The sequence below is a fragment of the Athene noctua genome, chromosome 15 (assembly GCF_965140245.1).
Source record: "Athene noctua chromosome 15, bAthNoc1.hap1.1, whole genome shotgun sequence".
Taxonomy (NCBI): domain Eukaryota; kingdom Metazoa; phylum Chordata; class Aves; order Strigiformes; family Strigidae; genus Athene; species Athene noctua.
Genome location: NC_134051.1, coordinates 1741818 through 1765607, shown reverse-complemented (window position 1 = coordinate 1765607; position 23790 = coordinate 1741818). Strand labels below are relative to the sequence as shown.

Genomic DNA, 23790 nt, shown 5'->3' with positions numbered 1-23790 from the left:
AAAAAGCACTTGTCAATAAGTTGTCCAGACAGTGAAGTGAAACGGGAAACTTCAACTTTGCATGGAATAGTATTAGTGCCAAAACTGCTGGGAGGAGTGGTGTTTGTTTATTGCTCAGGCAAAGGCTAAATGTTGGGATAGTTTCAGGAGCTGTATTTGAGCATGGTTACATGGGTGTATGGCATGACAGAGATGCAGCCAGCTCATAACGTGATTTAGGTGCTGTCCACAAATACGGGAATGTGTGGGTATGTACAAAGGCTTTCGGGTCTCTCTCAGGTCAAGGAAGGACAGGGATGCTTGTTCATGTTCAGGGAGGGGGTAACATTCTCTCCCTTCTTCTGAGAATTTGTCTCTCTTTCAGAATGAATGTAGGTTGTTTGGATGTGCCAAGTTAGGATCTCTGGAAAATTAAATCCTTAACATTGTCTAGCAGGGGTAGGATGGCTTGCACAAAAGCTGCTTCAGTAAGTGTGCCAGTCTTCTCAACCAGCCACATCCAGCATCTCTCCTTGCTTTTCCTGCCCAGTTCTAAAAAAGCCTGCAGCTCTGCTGGCACTACTGTGCCAGAGATGAGTGATCTAAAACCTGTTATGGATGGAGAAAGAGAAAACACCACCAAGCTGGAGCCCTGGGCAAGGACATTCAGGAGCTGTATCTGTGGAAATTCAGAGTAATGTGATAGTATTGGCAAGAGGCAATACTAGTTGCAGATTTCTCAGGGGGCATTGGACTTATTAAATATTAAATGGACTTTGGCCATAGTTGGTCAGTTATCAATGTAGACAACTTCGATTATCCTATTTTTCCACTGCAGGAAGCTGTTTTGTCTTACAAACATATTTAGGAGGAGGTAGGGCTTTTCTTGTCATAAACTGCACTTAGCTAAGCCTTTGTCTAGTAGGGTAGAATCTATGTTTCCTTATGAATTTCTATTTGTTGCTACACATTAAATTATCTAAAAGTAATTTCTAGATTTCCCCTAATTTCCCACTGACTTCCTGTCCTCATGGAAACTCAGCAGTCCACTCTTTACAGCCAAAATAGGAGCAAATGAATGGATTCAGAAGTTCAGGAGGGTAAAGGCAGTAGGTGTGACAGAGCGGTAAGCAGATTATTTGGGAAAAATGGACTCAGGGGATTTCCTGCTTCATTAAACTTAGAGCAGGGTTGTTTTCAGGTTGTTTTCAGAAGCAATGCAAAATGAATGGTGGCAGATGGCAGAGAGGTGTGCACCTCCTACACGCTGAAAAAATAGATTGCCAGCCAGTCTGTGGTACATACCACGGGTGGTAGAGCACATGTGCCTGTTAGGACAAGGCAGACGTTGGAAGTCTTTAACATAGCCATGGATTTAGAGAACTCACAGTGCCAGCTTCGAGCCACGCAGTGGGAGAAAGCCAGGGCAAGGCCCCAGCTGACGGTGAGTTGAGAGTCGTTTCCAGAGGGGCTTGGCTGAGTACTGGTGTGTGCCCCATGACAGCGAGAATTCGAGTTCAGAAGGAGCATGTGGAGATGTCTGTCATCAGTGGTGTGTGAGATACCCACTGGGTACGTTCGTGGTAACTTGCCCGATTCTGATGGACCTGTATTTGTGTATGATGTGTTCAACACGGGTCCGGGTTCAGCAAAACCAGTGCTTCTGCTGACAGTGATTCCCATAGTCAGTAATCTCCAGTGCTGCCCTTAACCTCAATATCTTGGAGTCATGATGACCCATCAGTGCTAATACAGCCACGGTTCATGTGAGCATGGCACAAACAGGCAGAGCGGCAAGGAAATATAGTTATTCTTCATCCACACAAGGTTGACTTCTGTGGTGTAGTACTGGGCATCCTCACTTCTTCAGGTCTGGCAAGAGTGACAGACTTCTTGCAGTGCATTTGTCATGGATTTTGGGTGGTTTTAACTATGCTGCAAAGGCTCTACTCCTTCAGTCCGTCATCTGATTCAGTCTGCTGCTTCAGCCCATCACAGGCCCTGAAAAACACATAGGTGGTTAACACAGTCACGTGATTAAATGTCTTTGTGGATCTCGAGCTGCAGTGACAGACACCTTAAATGACGGTACCTGAGATAATGCTGTTAGGGCGTGTTTCTGTAACCCTCTGAAGACCTGCCTTCATGCTGCTTTTTAAGTCTGTGTTGCAGCTGTCATTTTTCAAGCGTAGAGGTTTGTAGGCAGAGAGGATATCTGTCATTACACCTGTGGAGCTCATGTGCCTGCGAGCTTCTCTGTTGTTTTGGGGGTTTTTTCCCAGTTATATAATTTTTTCTCAGAAAAAAATGATCTGTCTGCCACATCTGTGTTTCGGGGTGCCCCTGATCTATATCATCCATTGTAGAACCACAGAGTGGATGAGGTTGGAAGAGATATGTGCTGCTCAGCTAGTCCAGCCCCTCTGCTCAAAGCAGTCAGCTTGATATCTCTATTTAGATACTTGGATGTCCTCTAACACAGTAAAATTTGAGCATTTGTGCAAGAAAAACAAAACACTGTTTCTTTTGAAGTCCGCTTCCACCCAGGTCCTCCATCTCTGCATTGCATCTAGGTATTTCCCAATCTCTTCACTCCCTAGCACACCCTGTAACACCGGAGAAGTAATTTAGGCAGATATCAGGATGTCTGTCTGAAAGTGGAAGTTTCACATTTGTGCTTCAGCCTTGACTTTTAATCAGGTATATTCCAAGCAGCACATGAAATATGGTGAACTTCTGAGTTTCTCTTTTAATGTAAGGACACAGTTCTGCCTTGCTTTCCCTTGCTGGTCAGGAAGCCTAGGATGTTCCAGCAAGATGATCAAAGATTCAGTAGGTTTCGAGCCTGTCATCAGTAACAAGCATTTATTTTCAGGTACAGAATTTCCTTCTCCTTGAATCACATTCCTTACCTCAACAGCTGGTGACAGTTAAGTAACAGCTCTATATGTAGTCTAGAAGATTAGGGTTTTTTTTTACTCGCAAGATTTAACTTCCAGTTGGCTGAACAGTTAATTGTGGCATAGTCTTCATGTGATCCACAAGCTCTGTAAGAACCCAGCACGTCCCAGCAGTTTGTAATGTGAGCCAGCACTCAGCAATGTAGGTGTGTGTGTGGATTCACCCCATATATTAGGAGAAAAGGATTGATACAGACTGAAGAGAGGCAAGAGGAGAAGAACATGGATTTAATCATTTTACTTTGTTAGACAGCATGTAGGAGTTGTTTTGTGGACATGCTGTCCAGGAGTTGATAGAATAATATTCAGAGAGTGAGTCAACATTGTCATTCTGTACACATTCCCATTTTTAGACTTGTTGGATTGATTTCCCATTTTAGTAGTGAATGTAAGGTACAGGTTAAAGGGGATGAAAGGAAGGGTATAAGGTGACAAATTAGTAGGAATATTAGAACGGCAAAGGATAGATATTTACAGTCCTTCGTGGACCTTTGTTCTCAAAAGACTGTCCCTGCTTAAAGTTTCCAAGAGCTCTGCCCCAGCTTTTATTTATCTGAGGACATTTCAGCCTTCAGGTTATTCATAAGCTGACTGTATTGCATATGTTATCCATTTGGTATCATCACCACCATGCTCAGGCATTTTTAATCATGTGGCACTTGCTCATAGAGCTGGGTGAGTCAAGATGAAGAAAGAGAAAGAGGACATATCAACCCCAGAAGACATTTGGTTCTTTGGGAAAAAAAAGTAGACAGAGTTGATGTTATTTTTGGGAAAACCAATGAGGAAGAGTTCATTGGAAGAGTCTTGCCAGCTTCCAGTGTTTCCTTTCCCAGCTGTTTGAACTAGGCAGCGTTGGTGAGAGCAACTGAGCTTGTGCTGAGCTTTAGACTAGAGTTTTGCCACTGTTGTCACTACCTGCTTACTCTCTCACAGCTATGGTTAGGAAGGCCACAGCATCTGTGTCATATCTGCCATGTCAAATCTGGGGATCCTTTCAGTGCTTCTCTCTTTGACTCTGCTTGTTAAACACCACTTGGGTGGGGTTTACAGATCTCCAAAAGGCACAATCAAGATAAGAGCAGCAGAAGAAAATTAGTATAAAAAAGCATATAATATAAGCAAAATCAGCATGGTTTCATCCTCTCAGCTAGCTGTGCCTGCCAGTGCTGCCTCGCTGGTTTTCACTTCAGCATTTCAGTTTGTCCTCAAAGCTCTGCTCTACAGTGGCAGTGTCCCAGCCATTGATAAATGGGAATCCATTTAACTGAGAGGAATTTTTGATCACTATGTTCTCTGTACTTTGCTCAAAGTGTTACCGGATCTGGAGCTGTATCCCTGCCAGACTCTTAAGGTGAGCAGAAGTGACCTCAGGGATATTTACAATATCTAACTGCAGACATTCAACTGCGGTGCCCTGGGAGAGAGGTGTGCTTTGGAGCATTGAAGGTAGGAGCAAAAATAAAATGCCTAAAATAACGTCAATTAATGGTGTGATTAACCATACACCACCTCCCTTCCATTAGCTTGTCCCTAGCCTGAACCTCTCTGACAAACTGCGACATTGCCACTGAAGAAGAGTTGGGAGTGCAGACTTGCAGCTCAGGGATTACAAAGTCTTCAGCAGTTCCATGCCTGCGAGTGCTTTTGAGAGTTCGAGCCTAAACCTTTCACTTGTCTAACTCGAGATGTACATGGGAGAATTCCTGTGCCCAAACTTAGGGACCTAAAAGTTAGATGTCTAAACCCTGAATTAATTAACCATGGCTCTCTCTGTAGTCAAGGGAGAGAAACAGGCATCCTTGGAGACTGACTCATTTTGCGCGTCACCGTTTCCATTGAGATGGATTGCCCAAGCTGGGCAGTGAGTCCCCTCCCTCTTTATGGCACAGCATCATGTGGTTTAGAGAGATCTGAGTTGGTGGTGGAAAGAGGGGGTGTGGCTCTGTTGGCATGGTGCTCCCCTCAGAATTTTCCTTAGCAGTTATTTTAAATTGCTAGATTTTAGATTGCTCTGCAATTTGCAGGTCACCATTTTAGAATTCTTTTTGCTCATTTCCTAGGCTCCACAGACTCTACGAAAGGGGCCAAAATCCCCAATATATCTGCATAAATGGCACAACCCACAGGCTAATGAAGGAGTAGGAGTCTTCCCATTAAGTTCAGGGTCTTGGGGACAGACACATGTTCTGGAAAGAACATTTGATCCTGTTTGATCCCAGTTAAACAAACTACAAAGAGATTCACAAATGTATACATTAACCTTAAAACAAAATGCCTATTACTTGATCAGGGTGGTTCTTGTGATTATTCTGTGGCTTAAAAGCAGTAAAGTAGTTGCTCTTCAATGTTGAGGTTTTGCTGTAAACTGACAATCGTACAAAGAGAAACCTCCTGAAGGAAAGAGTTACAAAAGCTAATGTCCTTGTCACTGATTACAGAAGGAAATAGGGAGTTTTGTCATTTCTTCTTTGTATGTGAACATATTTACATTATCATAAGGTGATGAACTGTTGCAGCTTGATGAATTCCTCTTTATCAGTGAGCTTTCAATGGCGGTCCAGAGTACGTTAGCTGAAATTACCCTGATGTGAACTTAACCTGTATTAACACATTTGCTTCAGGCTGTTCAGGCAGATCCTTAGTTCTGAAGGAATCTTTCTCAAAGCCAATCCTGCCTGAAAACACACCTGAGCACATGCCTGAACATTTCAGGAAATTGTACGTGGACAGTAAATAGTCTTCAGATGGATGCCTTAAATATCAACTTCTTGATAGTGATTGAATACTTCTGCATCTGATTTTCCAGTGGCTTCTGTGACATCTTTTTTATCCAGTCCAGTTGTTAGTGAACATGTGTTTTTATCACAGTTTGTTACCTGCCAGGGTCTTGGCACAAGCTGTGGAGTGAGCTCTTGCTGTCCGTGACGTGACTGTTTTGTGGACACACATAGGATTTTGCTCTCCAACGCTGTTGATCTTTGTGCTTCTAAGCAAACTCCAAATTCAATTTAGTTTCAAAAAGCATGAATCTAAATTTTAAATGTGTCTTGGGGAAAATCAGATGAAGAGAAAAACCTGAAGGACAGAGAAGGTGAGATGCAATGGCTGTGCACTAGCTTGCTTTCCCTGCAAAAATGTGTGTTAGCCAACAAAATTGCCAAACATCAGATTTAAAGCAGAGCAGCAGTCACAGAGCACATGGTTTAAGTGTGAATTTCTGCCAAAGAATGACCTGGAAACAAAGTGTGTTTAATTGCTTTCTAAAGGATTATATGTATTCATAGAAGTTGAGGCCAAGACAAGCTCTTAAACACTTTTGTCCCTGAATCCCTGAAACCAAAAGGACAGCTAATTGTCCTGCATGTCCTTAGTTTAAAAAGAAAAAAAAAAAACAAAAAACAAAAAACAAAAAACCACAACATAAAACACAAAAAAATGTGTTACCTTGTGTATGTTATATCTTGGATTTGGACTGAAAAAGACTTCAGTGTCCCCTTAGAAATTGGGATAGTTTTAAAGTAGACTATTTCATAGGCTGGATGGAGGCAGGACATGTCAGGTGTGCTCAGTATTTAGGCTTTGGAGTCCTGCCCCAAAGGGAGGAGTTTCCTGAGTCCTAGCAAACATATAAGGTAAACTCGCAGATAAACCAAGAGAACCATTTGTTTCATCTTGCCTCACTTCTGACAAACCAGTTTTCAAGATCTTCTGGCCACCAGAAGGGAATCCATCATGGTTGCTAGCTATCCAAATCTCAGTAATGAGCAATGATACCAGCATTCAGAGTGACAGATTTACTGCTGATCATATATCTGTCCTCAGGGCTGAAACAGCTGAAGGGCTTTGTGAAAAATGCTGGTGCATTACAGAGGTGCTCTGAAAGAGCACACAGGCCTACAGCAAGATGTGGAGCCAAGCTGGGTTAAACCCTTTGAGGAACCATTCTAAGCCCAAAGGTAATGTCCTAGACAGGATAATGTCTTCTTCTAGTGAGCCAAAGGTACTGCTTTCTCAAGACTGATGAGGTGGGACTGACCTTTCAGGATTTGGGAGCTGATAGTAAGGTATTAATATTAGGTCTTTTTATATTGCTGCTCTTTGGTGAGTTAGGATAGTATTGATAGTAAAAAGGATACTCATAGCTTGGGTAAATCTGACTGTAGGCTTTATTTAGCAGAGCACTTGAAGGCAGCCCTCAAGATCAGGTTCACAAAGAGAAATGCATGTTTTCTTCTCAGATAAACACTGAACGGCCATTTGGTCACGAGTAAGCATATGCACACAGGTTGCTCATGGGCCGTCTACAAAGGCTTTGAATGCATGGGGGGGTAGGCTGGGGAGTACACTGCGCTCCTGGGAGGCACAACCCTAGCCTGCATTCTGAAAATGAAGCCAATTTTTCCATATGTAAGAAAGCCTTAAGGAAAGGGTAGCATGGAGCTGCAAGAGGAGAAAGAATAAAGGCTCGTCTATGCCTTTTAGCTCTTCAAAGATCAGATGTGGAAGGTGAATGACCAGGACTTAATGAAAGCTTGTGTGCAGAGGCAAAGATGAGAGTTGCTAATTAATATGCTTAGGTTGTGGAGGGAGTCTAAGGTGACTGGGACAGAAAGGAAGTGGCACAAGTTCTCCCTAAGAAAATACAGGGTATGTCTATGGTACATCAGATTGACAAAGGTGATGTAGACGTCCAAGAGACGATGCCTTGGCAGAGACACCAAGAAAAAACATCAGCTAAAGGTAATAGGTGGAAATCAAAAGACTCTCTTGATTTAGCTCATAACTGATGAGAAGCAATTCAAGAGTAGAAAAGGTGATTGCTGACACTAGGGCTTCCAGCAGGAACTGGAAGAAAATAATTGAAGGCAATATGAGTATAGAGAGGTCTAGAGGACTATGAAGAATATAATAGAATTGGGGAGTAAACTGGAAAACAGATGAATGTGAAATGTGAACAAGAGTGTGCCTGAGGAAGAATGAGAGGGGAGATATTTCAGGACAGCAAGCCAGATAGGACCAGACTTTATGGACTGGTGGACTGTCAATATTCGTTTCATCAGGGATGGAAGAGAGGAGTCATAAGATGAATTTGAGGAGTCATGGGACAAAAGGGATGGAAGGAGGAGGTCAGGAGTAGCTAATTGATCTTCCCCAGGCTGAACAAAAGGGGGTAGAAGGCCATCTCTGTAAAGGATAACTTGGACAAGGAGCTGTTAAGTTCAGAGAACTTCCTGGATAGAGAGAACAGAGCAAGCCCAGAGTGTTGAAAGGGACAGTGAGAAGTGATCAAGGAAGAAACTCGGTGAGGGAGATCACAAAAAAGTGTTGAAAGATTCTGTAGGTTTTAATAAAACTCCCCAGCAAAGATGCAGGAGCTGTCATGTGGATGCTTTTAGCCCACTGCAAGTGTGGATATCTGGGTGTTAGCTTAAATCACTCTCTCTCAGGGTGTTCTAGGTCCCATTTGATTACCAGTCAGGTTCAGATGCAGTAAGTTAATCTGTTGTAGGAAGGCTGAGGAAGGCTGAAGCAAAACCACCACTTGTGCTTGGCTGTGCCCAGTGGTAGTGGTGCATCCATGGGTGCCACTTCTTGGCAGATGCCCTTTTGGCTTTAGGAAGCACAAGTTCACGCCAGCTGGGGTAGCTATAGCTATATAACACCTAGTTACACCCTATCGAGTGAAAGGGAAGCATTAAACCTGTGTGAACTTGCCTGGCAGCAGGTACTGCTGTAAATTGTTTGCACCTGAGTGAGCTGGCTGCTTGGACTTCAGCATCACCAGTGTCTCAGACCCTCGGATCCGCTCTTCCTGACTGCTCTTGTTCAACTTCTGCTCTCAAGGTTCTCCACCAACTGGTGTTCCCAGAAAACCCACAGCTCTTTGGAAAAACCTTGGAAAATCTGTCAGTTGTTTAAAACCTGTCTTTGTTGTCCGAGTGTCACCCTCGCGTGCTGCTGCCACCTGCCCTCTCCAAATGACGTTCATGTGGCATGCGGCCTCTGAGCAGGAGCCAGGGGTCTTGGGCTCCTGCTTCTGAAGGCGGGTTGCTGCAGTATATGGACTGCCTGACCTGGGCAGTATTGATTTACAGTCAGGCCCCCACAGGAATGCAGGACTGTGCCAGTATGACCTGTTCAGATATCCCAACTGAGAGCAGGAGCCGTTGGCAGTCCTTAAACCAGAAAGGTCAAGTTAATGTCACAGCGCACCTTTGCCAAAAGGAAGGCTTCTGAAAGTGTGGTCTGGGAAGCTCATAGGATGTTTTTCCCATCTGTTCTGTATTTTTCCATTCCTTTGTTTGGTTGTTCCCTCTCACAGATCAGCTCTAAACTGCTGGAAGAACATCAGGTTTTGGATGCTGGAGGGCAGCAATGAAGTCCAGCCTCTCCATTGGGTGGCTCAGATGGTCTTTTTGGGTTGTTTAAACCTCCTGGATGGGTGACAAAGTTCAAAGACACCTCTGGAGGGCAGGTGGCTTCAGCAAAGAGCCCACATAGCAGTTTGGCAGTAAATCATGCCTTCAGGGAGGTCTGCACATTGAACAGGAGTTTTCTCAGCTCAAAGGTCAGGTCCTGTTCAGCTGCTCCAGCTTGCCATTCAAGTAGGAAATAGGAATCCTTGCACCAGCTCACATAGAAGGAAACTTAATAAGCCACAGCTGTGCTTGGAGACAAAAGAAGCAGATTAACAGGAGCTCCTCTGAGCTCAGGGAGGTTCATTTCACAGCTATACGAGTGACCGCAAAGGGTACCTGCTTACAAGAAAGGCCTGTCTGCGAGCTGACCCAAAATGCAAACCAGCTGTCAGTAGCATCAGCACCTAGGCAGCTGGACTCACAGCCCAGTCAGTATAATCCATAGGCTAGGAAAACAATCCAGAACAACCTTGACATTAAATACTAGTGTGAGAGCTCAGAAGTCACTCGTGTCACCGGATTCTGGTTCGTAGCTCTGGTGCGTAGTTTTGTTGATATATTGCAGGACACTGCATGGTCAGTGCTAGTTGCAGTCACTGAGAATGAGCAAAGCAAAGGGAGTTGCTGGCTTCAGCCAGCAGCCCTGCAAACTGACTCCCAACCGCCTCCATCTCTCTTGCTCCGACCAGCTCTCTTCCTTACATCATATTCATTTACAAGTTTACAGCATAAGCAGGATGAGTACGGAAGATGCAAAACATGGTGGAAAGCCTGGAAGAGAATTTGTGATCGATTAAAATATGATTTCTGCACTGCTTTCAGCTTCTTTCTACCCAAGGGAGGAGACTCTGAGCTGGATCCTGTGGTGAGCAAGGGAAGGACAGCAAACATGCTGAACTAATGGGAGAAGAGTCACAGTGAGAAGCTACCAACAGCAGAGGGCACAGAAGATAACGGCATCATGTACTTGACACGTGCACAGGACTAAAAGTGATAGCTTGCATTTGAATTAAATCAAAGCAGTTTTGTTACTTTCTCCTTATGATCATAAAAAAGGGGGTTCTTTATTTTGATTTTCTAAAGCTTCTTAAATCTTTTCTCTCTAGATTTTTTTTTTCTTAATATTTAAAATCAGGTGCCACTTCATTTTCTCTGTGATGTGATTTCCTTTGTTATCTCAAATAACAAAGCACCAAATACTCCAGCACCTGTCGGATCAATGTAGATACACTCTCTGAACTCCTAAGGAAATTCATAACATCATTTCACCCCATTTCCTTTTCTAGTTCATCTTTTTCTATATACACTGTGGTAGCTGAGTTGAATAGATTAGAAAATTACATCTGATGTTTTGAGGTATTTGCATTCATCTTTCAGCTGGGTGGAGGAAAACCTCATCTGGCATTGCAGGTCCAAGCGGATTCCTGGGTCTGTTCTTTTGGTGCAGGAGGGTGAGATCCAGCTCCTGAAAACCTGAATGTGTCTGGAGGCGGCTCTGATGGGTGCAGCTACAGGGGATAGTATGTGTTAGCTGGGCTTGCAGTGCCAATGGCTGTTATCTTTAGGGTTTAAATCTTTTGTATACACAAATATCTAATATTTGCTTACTCTAAATAAGTAAGTATGTGTTTGCAGGTTTGGCGACAGCATTGTTCTTCGTCGTTTCTCTGTGTGCCTGTCAGTCATGTTAGCAGTGTTTTTCAGCAGAGTGAACGATGGCTCTTTTTCCCAGTTCTGGAGCAAACACTGCCAATTAGCACAGTTGTCTGAATGTTGCTTTTTTTAAGGCAAAAAAAAAGCCTCGAGGAGAAGGACTTAGCTCTCTTATGGTGCATAGCAGCATAACTGAAGGACTTGCACTGCATGGGATGGACACTTTGTCGGGTGGAGCGGCTGAAGCCAGCAGCTGCTGATGTTGAGAGCAGGAGGACAGCAGTTCTGTCCCCACAGTGTTCGTGGTGTTGATCACAGTGGTGACCAGAAAAGCCTCAGCACTTCCTATTCCTCTCTCAGAGCAAAAGAGCAGGTCAAAGGGGCATCCACCTGAGGTTGTTATTCTTTTTTTGTTTGTTTTGTTTTGTTTCTGAACAGGAGAAAACCACTCCTCCTGGAAGCACTGAGAATATTGTGGAAGAGATTGGTGAGTTGGGCCAAACTGTGAGATAACGGCTATAGAAATCTCCTTCTCCCATACAGACATTTTCTTTTGCCACTTCAACCAGGAGTGACAGGGAAAATGCTCCTGGCTTTGCCATCTCATGCATGAACATCTGTACACACAGCCAAATATTCAGGTTCCTTCTTACTTAGCACCCAGAGTCTAGCTGTGAGTGCTGTGTACTATCTGCCAGGCAAGTGGGCATTTCCTTGCATCTAGTTTTTGAAGAAAAGCAAACCTACAGGGAAATCAAGCCCAGAGCTATCTTTGGGCATTGGTTTCATGAGGTTGTATGCCCAGAGACCACTCTCCTGAACACTGTGTCTATGCCTGCAGAGCCCTGAAAAAGGGGTCAGTAAGCAGAAGAGGCTCCCACTGCCCTAGCAGATAATCCCGGGGAGCACGGCTCTGCGGCTGGCACGCTCAGCCACGTGGCACCCAGCATGCTCTGGAGGATGCTCTCGGGCCATGCCTGAGGTCACATACGAAAGGAAAAGAGTGTGGTCCTTACCCTGACCCACCACCACCAGGGACCTCCAAGGCAGCAGATGGGAGCGAGGATCTGGATACTCTCAGTCTTACTTTCCCTTTCCTCCCACCAGTCTCTTCCAGGCCAGCCCACTCCCTGGGCTCCTACTCAGTAGTGCCCCGATGCCCTTCTCTGCCTGGCTGGGGAGCCCAGCGCTAAAACCCTTCCCTAAGCTTTTCCCTCTCAGCCTGATTTGCAAATACATCACTGACCTAAAAATAAAATTCTATATTCTCCCTTTACAAACTGACCCTTCCTTCACGTGAAGGCAGTGAGCCCAGAAGTTGAGTCATTAGTGGACAGAGCTGGTTAAATAAATGAGGGCTTGCCAGGACGAGAGCAGAGGGGGATTCATGCCCACCCCAGCCCTTCTGCCTTCAGTGGGTTTCAAAACTGCCCTTCACAAAATGTCGCTGGCAATTACTCTTGATAGGAGCTTTTGGAAACTTATTGCTTCTATCCACGATCGTAACAAGCATTTTTGATGAAAAAAAGAAATAATTAAATCCATGCTTTGTTTTACAAGAAATACTCTGTTGCCAAAATTTGATTTGACTGGCTCTACAACCATTTAGTATTGTGTGTGTTGAAGGGAAGGAAGCCATCCTAATTTTAGTTTCCTCTGTTTTATCACATGCAGGTAAATCTGCTTTACCCACTTCCTCATTCTGCAGTCCCTGCAGATTTATGTTTGGAAACCACAGCTTATTTATATACCTCCTTATTATGCTAAATACACACACATATTTAACATAATAAATATGTATATACCAGTTCACAATGGACCGTGCGACACAAAAAGCACAAGGCCAGACTTTCTGCTGTGCCAGTTGGCAAAGAAGAGACTGAACAGCAGCAAGCTGATGGCAATTCTCCAAATGGGGAGTGATTTTTGGTTTGGCCATTTGGTTTTGCACTCTTCTGAGCTGTCTGAACCTACATGAGAAATGCAGCAGGTAATGTGCTTCCTAGGAGAGCAGGAGGATGGCTTCAGGTATTGAAAGAGGATGCACTGCCTTTGTATGGTGTAAGGCCAGCCTTGCTGGCCAGCAGGGAGGAGAGGGAGACCAGAAGCATGTCCATGAGGTCATTTGGAGACCATTGTTTCTGTGTGCAGACAAGGGCTGTGTTTGTGCTGGAAGCCAGTGACTGTCTTGTACTGGTTGTGTGGGGCCAGGTATGACCCCGGTTGAGAGGTCCCTCACAAGTCTTGGAGAAAGCAGAAGTGATGGTCTCCTGCACTGTGCAGCAGTTGTGATCTTTAGGAGGTCAATGTGCTGGATTTCCAAACATGGAACCCAAAAAACAGGCCAAATTTTAAAAGTTTAATCAAACTTGAGAGGATAAAGGCATTTTCAACTGAAAAATGAGAGGGCTGCAGTACAGGTTTTCTGGGCCGTTGTAGGAGATCCAGCACGTGGAAGTGCTATTCCATGGTGCTCAGCTCCCACTGGCAGCTATTACTAGGCAGTCTCCTGCAGGGCTTGCTGACAACAGCGAGGAGCTTGTCAACAGAGGTATATCTTTCTTTGTCCTGCTTCCAGAGCAAGCGGTTCAGGAGACGGTAGACACAGATCTGTATGTGAGAAGACAGCGCCCGACTGCTTCCAGGAGATACCGTGAGGGCTACCGGTAAAGACAGTTCTCCATGGGCATCTTGGTTTGGCTGTAGCTCTCCTTGCCTCTTTCTGACTTTCTTTTTCTGCTCTTCTGGACTCGTTTCTGCTAAGCTCAGCTGTGTTCTGTCCGGGAGGGGTGAGAGGACAGCTGTTGGCAGCTCTTCATGGTGTTGGTGGCTCCCTGTGGGAGGTGTGTGGTGGCCCTGGGGCAGAAGTGGGCTGAGGATGGGTGAAGCTGTGAAGATGGGGGATGTGGAGGAATACAAGATGGTTCTGGGATGCTTTCCCCTGTTAATGTGGGACAGGAGTTCTGGCCATGTGGGAAAAGAATTGCTGAGGAAGAGGTGGCATCATTTTCTTTCCTGACATGGCCCAGTGAAGAGAGTGTCTCACGAGTGGCCTGCGTTGGCTGACATGTCAGCAAAGGCCCTGCTTGGCTTCCGTTGTTCCTCTGCTGTGTGTGAGTGTCAGGGGGATGGGACAGTGTCTCGTCTCAGGAACCTCAGTAGAAATGGAGAGGCCTTTCCCAGTCCCTTGTCTCTGGGTGGCAGCTGAGCCCTTGCTGGAGCCCAGGGTCTGGCCAGCATCCTGACGGGCTGCAGCAGCCATGCCAAGGAAGACCCTGGAGGCAACACTGCAGCTTGGTCTTGCATTGTCCAAGCTGTCCTCAGTTACTGTGCAGGGACGCTGGGGACTACATCTTTGAGGCAAAGAGGAAAGATTTTATTTCTGCTGCTTCGCTGCTTCGCTGCAGGCTCAGAGACCTCAAAATGAGCCATACTTATGGAGCAGAGCTGAACAGCCATATTACATTGGGCTTGGTCCAGCTCCAAAATCTACCATGACCTAAGAGACAGGAAAGGAAGAAATGGGACCTATGGAAACTCAGCTCCTGGTACCAGGCAGCTGGCTGTCCAGCTTCTAGCCACTTCAGGAAAAGGAGGAGAGCAAGGGGATGTAGGATTTATGAAAACAAACAAACAAACAGGTGTGGCTCTCTACATTGTTCAGCCATTAAAAAGCACCTGCTTGGGATTTTATTTCTCTTCCATATCAGCAGTCAACGCTTACACAGTCAGAGGGTGGCCCTGTAGTCCATGGCTTGTAGGAGTTTTGTTTCACACCTTGTAGTAATGCTCTTTGGCATAATGCACAGTGTGTGGATGAATGTACGTGTGTATATAGACGTGTGTGTATGTATTTATCTAGAACATCCTCTGCGCAGTTCCACCTTCTTCACTTGTTAAACATTTGTGCTGGTTTCAGGGAATTAAACACAGCTGAAGACAGTTTATGCATGCACACTTATTGTTAGGTATCCCCTACAGGGATATTTATGGGGCATTAGCTGTATACAATATATTAGGTCATACAGAGCATATATTGTGTGTGTGGTATGTGTATGTAATGACACGGTTTAACCTTGCTTTGCTCTGCGAGGTAGGTCATACCAAATGCTCTGTCATGGCAATTTCAAGCTGACCAAGGGTCCCTAAGCACCAGGTTATGTTGACAGCCGAAATAACCTTGCTTAGACATGCAAAGCATCTGCTGGTTTATAATTAGAGCCCTTTCCTCAGCAGCTGCACCAGTGCAGAGTCAGTTCAGAGGAAGATAGGGAGCAGGGAGGAGGGATGTTCATGCCTCATAGTGTGGGATCCTGGTTAATCATGTCAGCCACCATCCACCATGTCACGGGGAAGGTGGCTTGGTGGGACCTGCTTCCCTAGAGTGTTGCTGCTGGCAAAGCCATGTCCTGGTCACAGGGCTGGGTTTCAACAGGGAGCAAGGGCCTGGCCCTGCCACTCCATGTGAAGATGCTCACCCGGTGCCCAGGACCAGGCGAATGTTCAGTCAGCTTCACCTTTTTGCCTTGAGAATATAGTAAAGAAGGGAAGTAGATTGGGAGAGTCCATCTCCTAGGAGCTGATGAGCAGGGAAGAAAATGTCCTTTTCTGTCAGGGTTGCATGTAACTGAAAGCAAGAACTTCTTGTGCTTCTCGGTGTCAAAGGTTACGTGCATGTTTCAACCCCCTTTGATGTGCAAACATTCAAGCACTATGAAAAGCTGAGACAAGAAGTCTCAGCTTTTCATAGCTGGGAAGCTCCTCAAGAGTGGGCACCGGGCCCCTGCATGCTGGAAGGGCCTTTGACAACCTGGTCTGCTGTGGCTGCTGGTTTGCTCATCTGTACTCTGTCACAGCTCATTCTGGTGTAAAGTCCAGCTTGGGGCACTGAAATTGTTTGGACTTTGCACTAGGGCAAGGAAGATGAGCATTTGGGCTGAAGCCGTATGTGTGCAAAGAGCAGCTGGGTTGACCAAAAGCTGCTCTGCTGTCCCCAGCGTCCTTGATCTGAGCTGCTGCATCCTCAGCCCGTGAGCAGCATCCGCAGGTCCCACCTGGAAGCACTGGGCTGAGGACCATTGCTCTAGCCCAGAGAAAGTGTCCTTCCCTCCAAGGGTGACGCCGCTGTTTAGTTTCTCCTCTTGTTTCAAGATGCGGTTGTCATCCCCTCACTGACTGCCAGCGTGTTTCAGTTTTGTTCTTTTCTTGCAGGCCTGAAACAGCTGTTCAGCCTGAGACCGATACTACTTAGAGCAGTAGCTGGTAAGTGTCCCCCCATCACTCACTGCCCATTTTATATAACTCCATCTGCCTGCATTGCACCACCACCACAGGTTCCTGCCTCAGCCCTGTGTTTAGGTGGTTTCCATGGGTATGATCTATTCACCAATTTGAGACTCTCTTGGTGCTGCCAAGACACAGCTTGGACCTCTGTAAGAAACGCAGAGCTGGCAGAGGTGTTGCTGGTCTTCCTGGAACCATGTGAACCAGCAACTGAGAAACAGTCTGTGCCACCATTATTGTCACCTGCCTTGAAGTGAAGCTGCCCTTGAGTAGCTGCTTTCCTGCCAGGGCATGGCCTGTCAGTGCTTACTCCTGCTCCTTCTCCTCCTCCTTCTCCCAGAGTCTCTGTCTACATCCCGCTCCTGTGACCTTGAGCCATGTCTCATTCCCTTTTCCTTTCTGTTCCCTGACAGCTCCAGCTTCCACGGTGTGTGGCAGCAGCTTGCAGAAGTAGTGTTGTCGCAGTCTTCCTGGAGGAGATCTGGAGCGAGCCAAGGGGTTTGGTGGGGTGGGATCGGGGCACCTTTGGGGGCATACCTGGGTGAGGGGAATGCTTGATGTTGCAGTTCTGTTGCAGCCAAGACAAAAAGCTTTCCCTGCGTTGAGGCCAGGTCAGGTACATTTGCTGTTTCTTGAGGATAGACATCTCATCTTGTTTGTGCAGCTGCAGTCTTCATCTAACCAGACATTTACTGGCTGAAGATAGACTGCTCTGCAGCAAGCCCTTCCCTGCTCCTCTCAGCAGCTGTAGCTTCCCACCCAGCTGGTGCCCCTGGTCAGCACCACATGCACTGAGAGAAAAGGCAATGCCTGAAAAGAGAAGGCAGCATCTCAAGAAACACTAAACGGTCTGGCCTGGCCAGTCTCTTTGAGCACATCAGAGCCGTAGTTGCCTGTCTCAGGTCACACAGAATCCAAAGCTCTCCCACCACCTGAGGACGCTGGCATTTATAGCTGGTGGCTGCCTGGCTTGACCCTTCTGGCTGAGACAGGGTTTGTACAAACTCCGGTGGAACCCGGAGGCTGGATTTGCTTCCCACTGCTGGGGTCCAGCCCAAAGCTGTCACCTGCAGCTGTGAACAGAGAGCGAAGACAGAAAGTTCTGGGGCTGAGCACTGGCACACATCCTTCTTTAAAGCATTTTTTCCCCGTTCAGTGGCTTTCTAAAGCCCTCTCCCACATGGCAGCACTTGGAAGTCAGAGGAGCTGGTTGCAACTGGTGACACTGGGAGACAGTAGGCAGAGGCTCAGTGGGGAAGAAGAGCCAATACAGCTGGTAGAAAGGCTCTGGGCTGCTGATCCATCCCAGCTAACCTGCTAAACCCCATCCGGTGGCTTTTTCAGTCCCTTTTTTTGCAATATAAAGGTTGTCCACAAAGCCCTCTCACTTCTTCAGCATGGATCTGCAGTGAGTATTTGATGTCCTCAGGCTTTTTGTCTTGTGCCATGACCTGAAAGAGGAGGGAAGCCCTTCCCGAAGGCTGGTATAGTGATGCTCCTCCAAGACAGACTTGAAAGCAGTAGTCTCTGCCTTGACCCCTAGATCTCCTTGGCTTTTCGGGGCTGGGTTGCAAGTCCTGTGGGGAGTCTTACCCTTAGCACAGGTGGGAGGCAAGAAACACCCTCCACAGCTGGGCTGGGACACTCCACCAGTTAAATATCGCTGCTGCTGGGCTGGCAGAAGTGTACACAAAGGAGCGTTTTCTAACTGCTCCACACCCACTGTCCTTTCACTGGGACATGTGCCAGTGAGACCCCATGGGAACCACAGCACCATGAATGTGGTCTGCCAGGAAAAGAAAACAACTCACAACGGATCTCTCAATTCATGACCGTTACAAGCAGTGACTGAGGAAGGAAGAAAGTTGAAGTGGATAAATAGTAAGGATTTCCTCAGGATTTCATCTAAAGTGGATGCAGGTGAGCAGCATAAAGATGCTGAAAATAGCCTCCCAGCAAACAATAACTGCTCACCCTCAAGACTGCCAGGACGGGAGCTCTTGGGGCAGGGGTGGGTTCAGCAGGAAGGACAGGTAAGGGCCACAGTCTCACCTGGGGCAGCAGATCCCCCTGGAAGGACAGCATCCCCCAGAACCAGGCTGATCAGCCTGGGAGCAACACCTGGGTCCTTTGGGACAGCATTGGTCACACGTTTTTATTCATTGCCAGCACCAGTGGCTATCAGAGTCACCTCATGTTTGGTGCTGTCCTTTCAGGCAGGATGCTGGTGGTGTTCAAAGCCACCCACCAGCCCTTTGCAGAAGGGGAAGGGGACAGGGGCAGGCTGCAGCTCACCTGACTCTGCTCCTGCGGTCTCCCCAGGCCCTGATACCTGATCCTAAAGGTGGGGAGCATCTCCCAGCTGGCTGCTCATATCTTGTCCCCCTGATGGGTACATCCCCCCTCACCCAGCAGTAAATGCCTGGTGTCTTTCAGCCTGCAAGGGACAGTTCAACAGCTCCAAAAGCACTTTGTTATAAGCAGCGAGGAGGTCTCCAGGTTCAGGAGGGCAGCGCGTGTTAGACTTGCTTTCAGCAGCAGCCGTAGAGGCAGCACTTAGAGGCAGATGTATCACCGCAACATAGAGTAGTGATGAAGTGGCAAGGTCCTGTTAGCGGCAGGGCGGGAGCTCAGCGATGTCTCTGTTGTGAGAGCAGAGCAGACGTTTGGGGAGCACTGCTCCCCACACAGGCTCAGACCGTGCCAGGTCCTTTGCCTGAGCCCATGGTGACGGGGAGATCCCACAGCCAGCCCCGCAGCGATCACCAGCACGTGTCCGCACGGGCCCTGACAGCCCTCGGCAGCGCGGGCAGAGGCTGGCAGGCGGCAGAGCAGCGCTGGCCGAGGGGTTTGGTACAGCCCCACTCTGCGGGGTTGAGCAATGCTTCTGGGATGCCAGGAGAGCCTCTGAGACAGCCTGCAGCCATGAGTGCCTGCATCTGCATGTGCAGCAGAGTCAGCTTGTTCCTTGTACAAACCATTTGGAGTGAAACCAATAAACACTGAGCTTCCTTTGCCTGCCTTAGTGAGCTGAGCCTCGTTGTGCATCTCTTCGCCTCCCCTCACCCTGTCCCTGCTTCACATGCCAACCATGGCAGCTCAGCCATGGCCACCTGACCAGCAGCACAGGGTGCCTATGGCCCCAGCTGACCACCCACACGCAATGCCCACAGCCACAGGGACACTTCCACAGTGCTGCAGTGCAGTGGTGAGCACCCGCCCCACGCAGGCCCGTGGTGGTTGCTATCGCTGGAGCCACCATCCTGGGCCATGCTGACCACATCCCTGCCTTACCCCCCAGCCTGGCATTGTGCACCCCACAGCACCCAGTCCAGCCATGGGGTGGGAGTGGTGGAGCCATGGGGCACCATGCTGACCATAAGCTTGGCCGAATACCCCCAGGGGCTTTGCTGGAGAGAGCTGGAGCCAGTTCTGCCCTGGCTGGTCCCACACGGATCTCACCAGTGTCCCCCAGCCTCAGCAGCACCAATGTGTGCTCCCGCTTGTCTCCCATGCACTCAAGGATCAGCCATCTCCAACCTCCTCCACCAACTGCAAGTCCCACCCCACGGTAAGACCCGTCTACTCAGGTACAGACTGGGCATGCTCCAGCACCTGAGCAAAGCAGCTTCCTCTGCTGAGGGTGTATTTTTTACATGAGAAAAAATGTGACCTCATACAGCATCTGACCCTTCCAGGTATTTCCTGCCTTTAACAGGCCCAACAGTCTGAGCTTATTCACAATGCAGGTAGGAAATACATTCCAACAGCGAGGTACTTTTTCCTAATGAAGTTGTTAAAGCTTTAGCAGGACTATACATGTTTGTCCTGCTGAGCTCTGCCTTGGCAAAGCTACGTCACGCTGTGCTCACTGTAGGTTGGCGAGTGTAGATGTGGCTGTGCCCAGCCCACCCAGCCAGCAGACACGGACCCCCCCAAAACTTCCCTCCTGATGCCATGACCCAGAGTCACCCGGTGCTGCAGACCCACCTCCTGGGCAGACTGGACACAAAGGGAATTTAGGCATCAGCCATATGCCTCAGCACGGTGGCCACGAACAGCAGGTCCTGCCCTGTCATCCCTGCACTTCTTCTGTGTGGGGGCCAGGTTTCCCCCATCAGTTCCTGCTCACTGCATGGGCAGCAGCTCCACAGAGCCACCCTTCATCTCGTGGCAGGACGTTTGGTCTTCTGTCCCCAGATCCCCCCTTGATCTGCTTCCCCACAGGCTGGAGGGCTACTGCGTGGCTGGAGAAGGACGAACGGGAGGAAGGATCTTTCTGGGGTCCAGGCTGCGCTCCCCACCAGGACAGGAGCCTGGCGGTACAAGGCAGCAGTGGGTGAAGCGAGCACCAGGCCTGAGCACGCAGCAGAGGCGGGAGGGTGTGGGAACCTGAGAGGGGCGTGGGGACCTGCCACAAGCCTGATGGAGAGTCACTTGAGCCCGATTGCACCACACACATCCCAGCAAAGGATGAGTCAGGGTCCCTTCTGGGTAAGGGTGTTTCCTCTCTCCACAGCTCTCCACCTCCCTTTGTCATTCCAGAGCCTTATGGTTGCATAAATACAATGTCTCTAAAATGTGGTAGTTAAACTGAATAAACCCTGTCAGGAGGAACACTTTACTACCCTGTGGTTGAGCAGCCGCGCAGAGCACTCAGGCCCTGCAGTCAGCTCTGTGAGCTCTGGGGGGTTTGTTTTGCTCAAGTCCCTGGTGGGAATTGCCCCAGTGCTGCTCTGGGGACACGCCTGCTGCCAGAGTCCGCACTGGAGTCTGTGGGAAAGCTCATACTGCCAAGAGCCCCCCTCCCTGCATTGGTTTACACCCCAAGGATCAGCCCTCGCAGCGCAGCCTCTCCTCCAGGGATAACTGCAGATCCTGTGAAGACACTGGGGCTGTGGGGGCACAGGTCCCCCCAGCCGAGCTGGCAAGACCCGGGGCAAACGCAGCCCCTCTGGCAGAGCTCCCTTGCTCTGAAGCACTGGTTTCCAGTTATAAGAGAAAGGAAGACACCAGGCTACTGAGTCACCACCAGGAAGGAGCCCACGTCTGGCCCAGCCACGGGAGAAGCTGCTTTGTCGAATGGGTGTTTGGCACCAAGTCCAGCCCAGAGGCGGGTCTCCGGGAGCTCCTCCTGCCACAGGGTCCCTGCATTTGGTGAAGGGGCGCAGTAACCACATGCATCTCCCCATAGGAGATCCAGGGCAGGGGGACCGGGCAGCTCTGTGAACAGGTCTGGGGGAGCAGGAGCCGAGAGTTGATGGGGAGGAAGAGGAAGGCCAGGCTTGCCTCCTCCTAGTTGCCCAGGCAGCAGGGTCCCAGTGCAACTTAAAGCTTAAAGCTCCTCCCAGCCAGGTGTGCTAGAAACCGTGCAGTGGCATTTACTCTTCCCTCTGCATCCAGGCCGGTGGTGATGGGCAGAAACAGACTCTACAGACTCGGAGAGAGTTACACAGTAAGTACGTTTACTCTGGCCAGGGTGCAAGGGCATTTCTCCACAAAGCTTGCACACCAACAGCACATTGTACCAGAAACTTAGAGTGTGGCTATCCATATTCATTGGATGACATAACACAAATATCCATATACATAAGTGAGGCTGGTTTAGCTCTAGAGGCTGGTGTCAGCAGTTCTCTTTGCATCTGCCCATTGCCTCCTGGGGGGTGTCCCCGGGGTCTGTTGGAAGAAGGCTCCCAGTCCTCCTCACCTTGTACTTTTCCCCGGAGCATGTGCAGATTCTCTCAGACAATTTCTTGAACCATCCATCCGGTTTACTCCCTCTATCTTATATAAAAGCACTAGCATACTGGTTTCTACTGTCCATACATGGCTATCCATGCTCTGCAAAGACTCAACTTGTTAGAACCCATCTGCTTTCCAAGGACATGTCTCCTATTTTTCCTGAACATAGGAATTCTTGGTAAGTTTCCACAAAAAAACTGCTTTGTTTGATGAACACAGTATCCCTGGGTAAGCTTCCACAGAACAGTCAGGGCAAGCAGGATTATTAAGCAATATTCAGAAATCATTATAGGTAAATAAGTTGCAAAGCAGGTGATCATTTCCCTGTGTCACTGGGCACTGGATCCTGCACAGCAGAAATGCAGCGTGGTGGCTCTGGGGGCCGCAGGGACTGGTGGCAGGGGAAAGCCCTGCTGCTGCCCCTGGAGCGGGCTGGGAGCAGCCTCCCGGCCCCGCCACGCAGCCCCCGGCTCCTGCCCCGCCGCTGAGGGGCTGCGAGGAGACACCCAACGTCCGCCAGATGTGGAGCTGCCTCCTCACCCCGGCTCGTTTGGTGCGGGATGTGTGGTGCAGCACCTCGCGTCCCTGAAACCCAGCTCCCCGCAGTGCCTCGATCCCAGTGCTGGTGGGATTGATTTGTGTTCATTTGTATGAACTGTTTGGGTTTTTTTATTTCAAAATATCTAGTTTCAGATAGTCCCCCTGAAGGAACACGACAGAGTATGGATGCTTTCCGCACAAAGCGGGGTAAGGGAGGGCTTTGCTGCTCCACTGCTGGTGCCTGCCGGCACCAGGCCAGCACCGAGGTGTGCTCAGGCCCTGGCCGGGGGGGCAGTGGGGTGGGGGAATGGCTACCCAAATGGCAAACTTCTGTCCACCCACCCATCCCGCCCCGGGAGAAGAGCTGGGAAGAGCCAGAGAAGGATCTTCTGGGTCACGGGGACGAGTGAACTTATTGTGGGGATGGAGCCTCGTGAATGACTCTCCCTCCTCCGCCTCCCCATCCCGTCCCGCCCCGACCCACCCTCCGCAGCGGGCGGCGGGGCCGGCACGTCCGTGGCAGCGAGCGGCGGTGAGTGCGCCCCGCCGGGACAGCGGCCGGCCCGGGGCTGCGCGGGGAACGTGCGGGGACTGCGCGGGGGATGCGCGGGGGATGCGCGGCGCAGCCCCGGGCGGCGCGGAGGCCTGACCCCATCCCCGGCCCTTCTCACCCCCCTCCGGCCGGGGACGGGGCTCCCGCTGCCCTCCTCACCTCGGAGCCGGGGATCCCGCCCCGCTCCCGCCCCGCCGACCTCTCCAGCTTTGGGTTTGGTTTTTGTTGTGTTGTTTTGTTTTCTTTCTGCTGTTTTCTCAGATTTCTGGTGGGTTTTTTTTCTGTGCAGCCCCTGGACAGGAGCTCCCCCGTGTGTTCCTCCTCCTTTCTTCTGCCCGTGACTGAAATGGGAGGGGATGGTGGAAATGGGGGACCTGTGGGGATGGGTTTGGGGAGGAGAAGCTGCTGCAGCTTCTTTTTCTTTGGAGGCTGGGCAGGAGGAAGAGTCTGCCGGAGGGCGGCTGTTGACAGGGATTTAGGGGCTGATCTGTGCCTGAAAGGGAACGGCGACCTTTTTAGTAGTGACCATCTAACAGGAGAGCACTGCCGGGGCTGGTCCTGTCTGGGAGAGGCATGAGGCATGTGTGTGCGTCCCCATCTTGTGTAGCCTGAGAGCAGGTGAGCTTAGGGGCTGTCAGCACAGCGAAACGGGGAGGCA

The 23790-nt window shown here is 49.0% G+C and overlaps 1 protein-coding gene across 3 annotated transcripts in view; it reads left to right on the top strand.

Annotated features, from left to right (window-relative positions):
• The window catches only part of C15H8orf33 (chromosome 15 C8orf33 homolog), a 31388-nt gene extending 12119 nt beyond the window's left edge, over positions 1 to 19269 (top strand). For all 3 annotated transcript variants that reach the window (XR_012634602.1, XR_012634603.1, XR_012634601.1), the window contains 2 exons: positions 16226 to 16276; positions 16711 to 19269. The gene's annotated coding sequence lies outside the window, so the exon portion shown is untranslated. The remainder of the gene's footprint in view (positions 1 to 16225; positions 16277 to 16710) is intronic.
• Positions 19270 to 23790: the final 4521 nt, after the last annotated feature.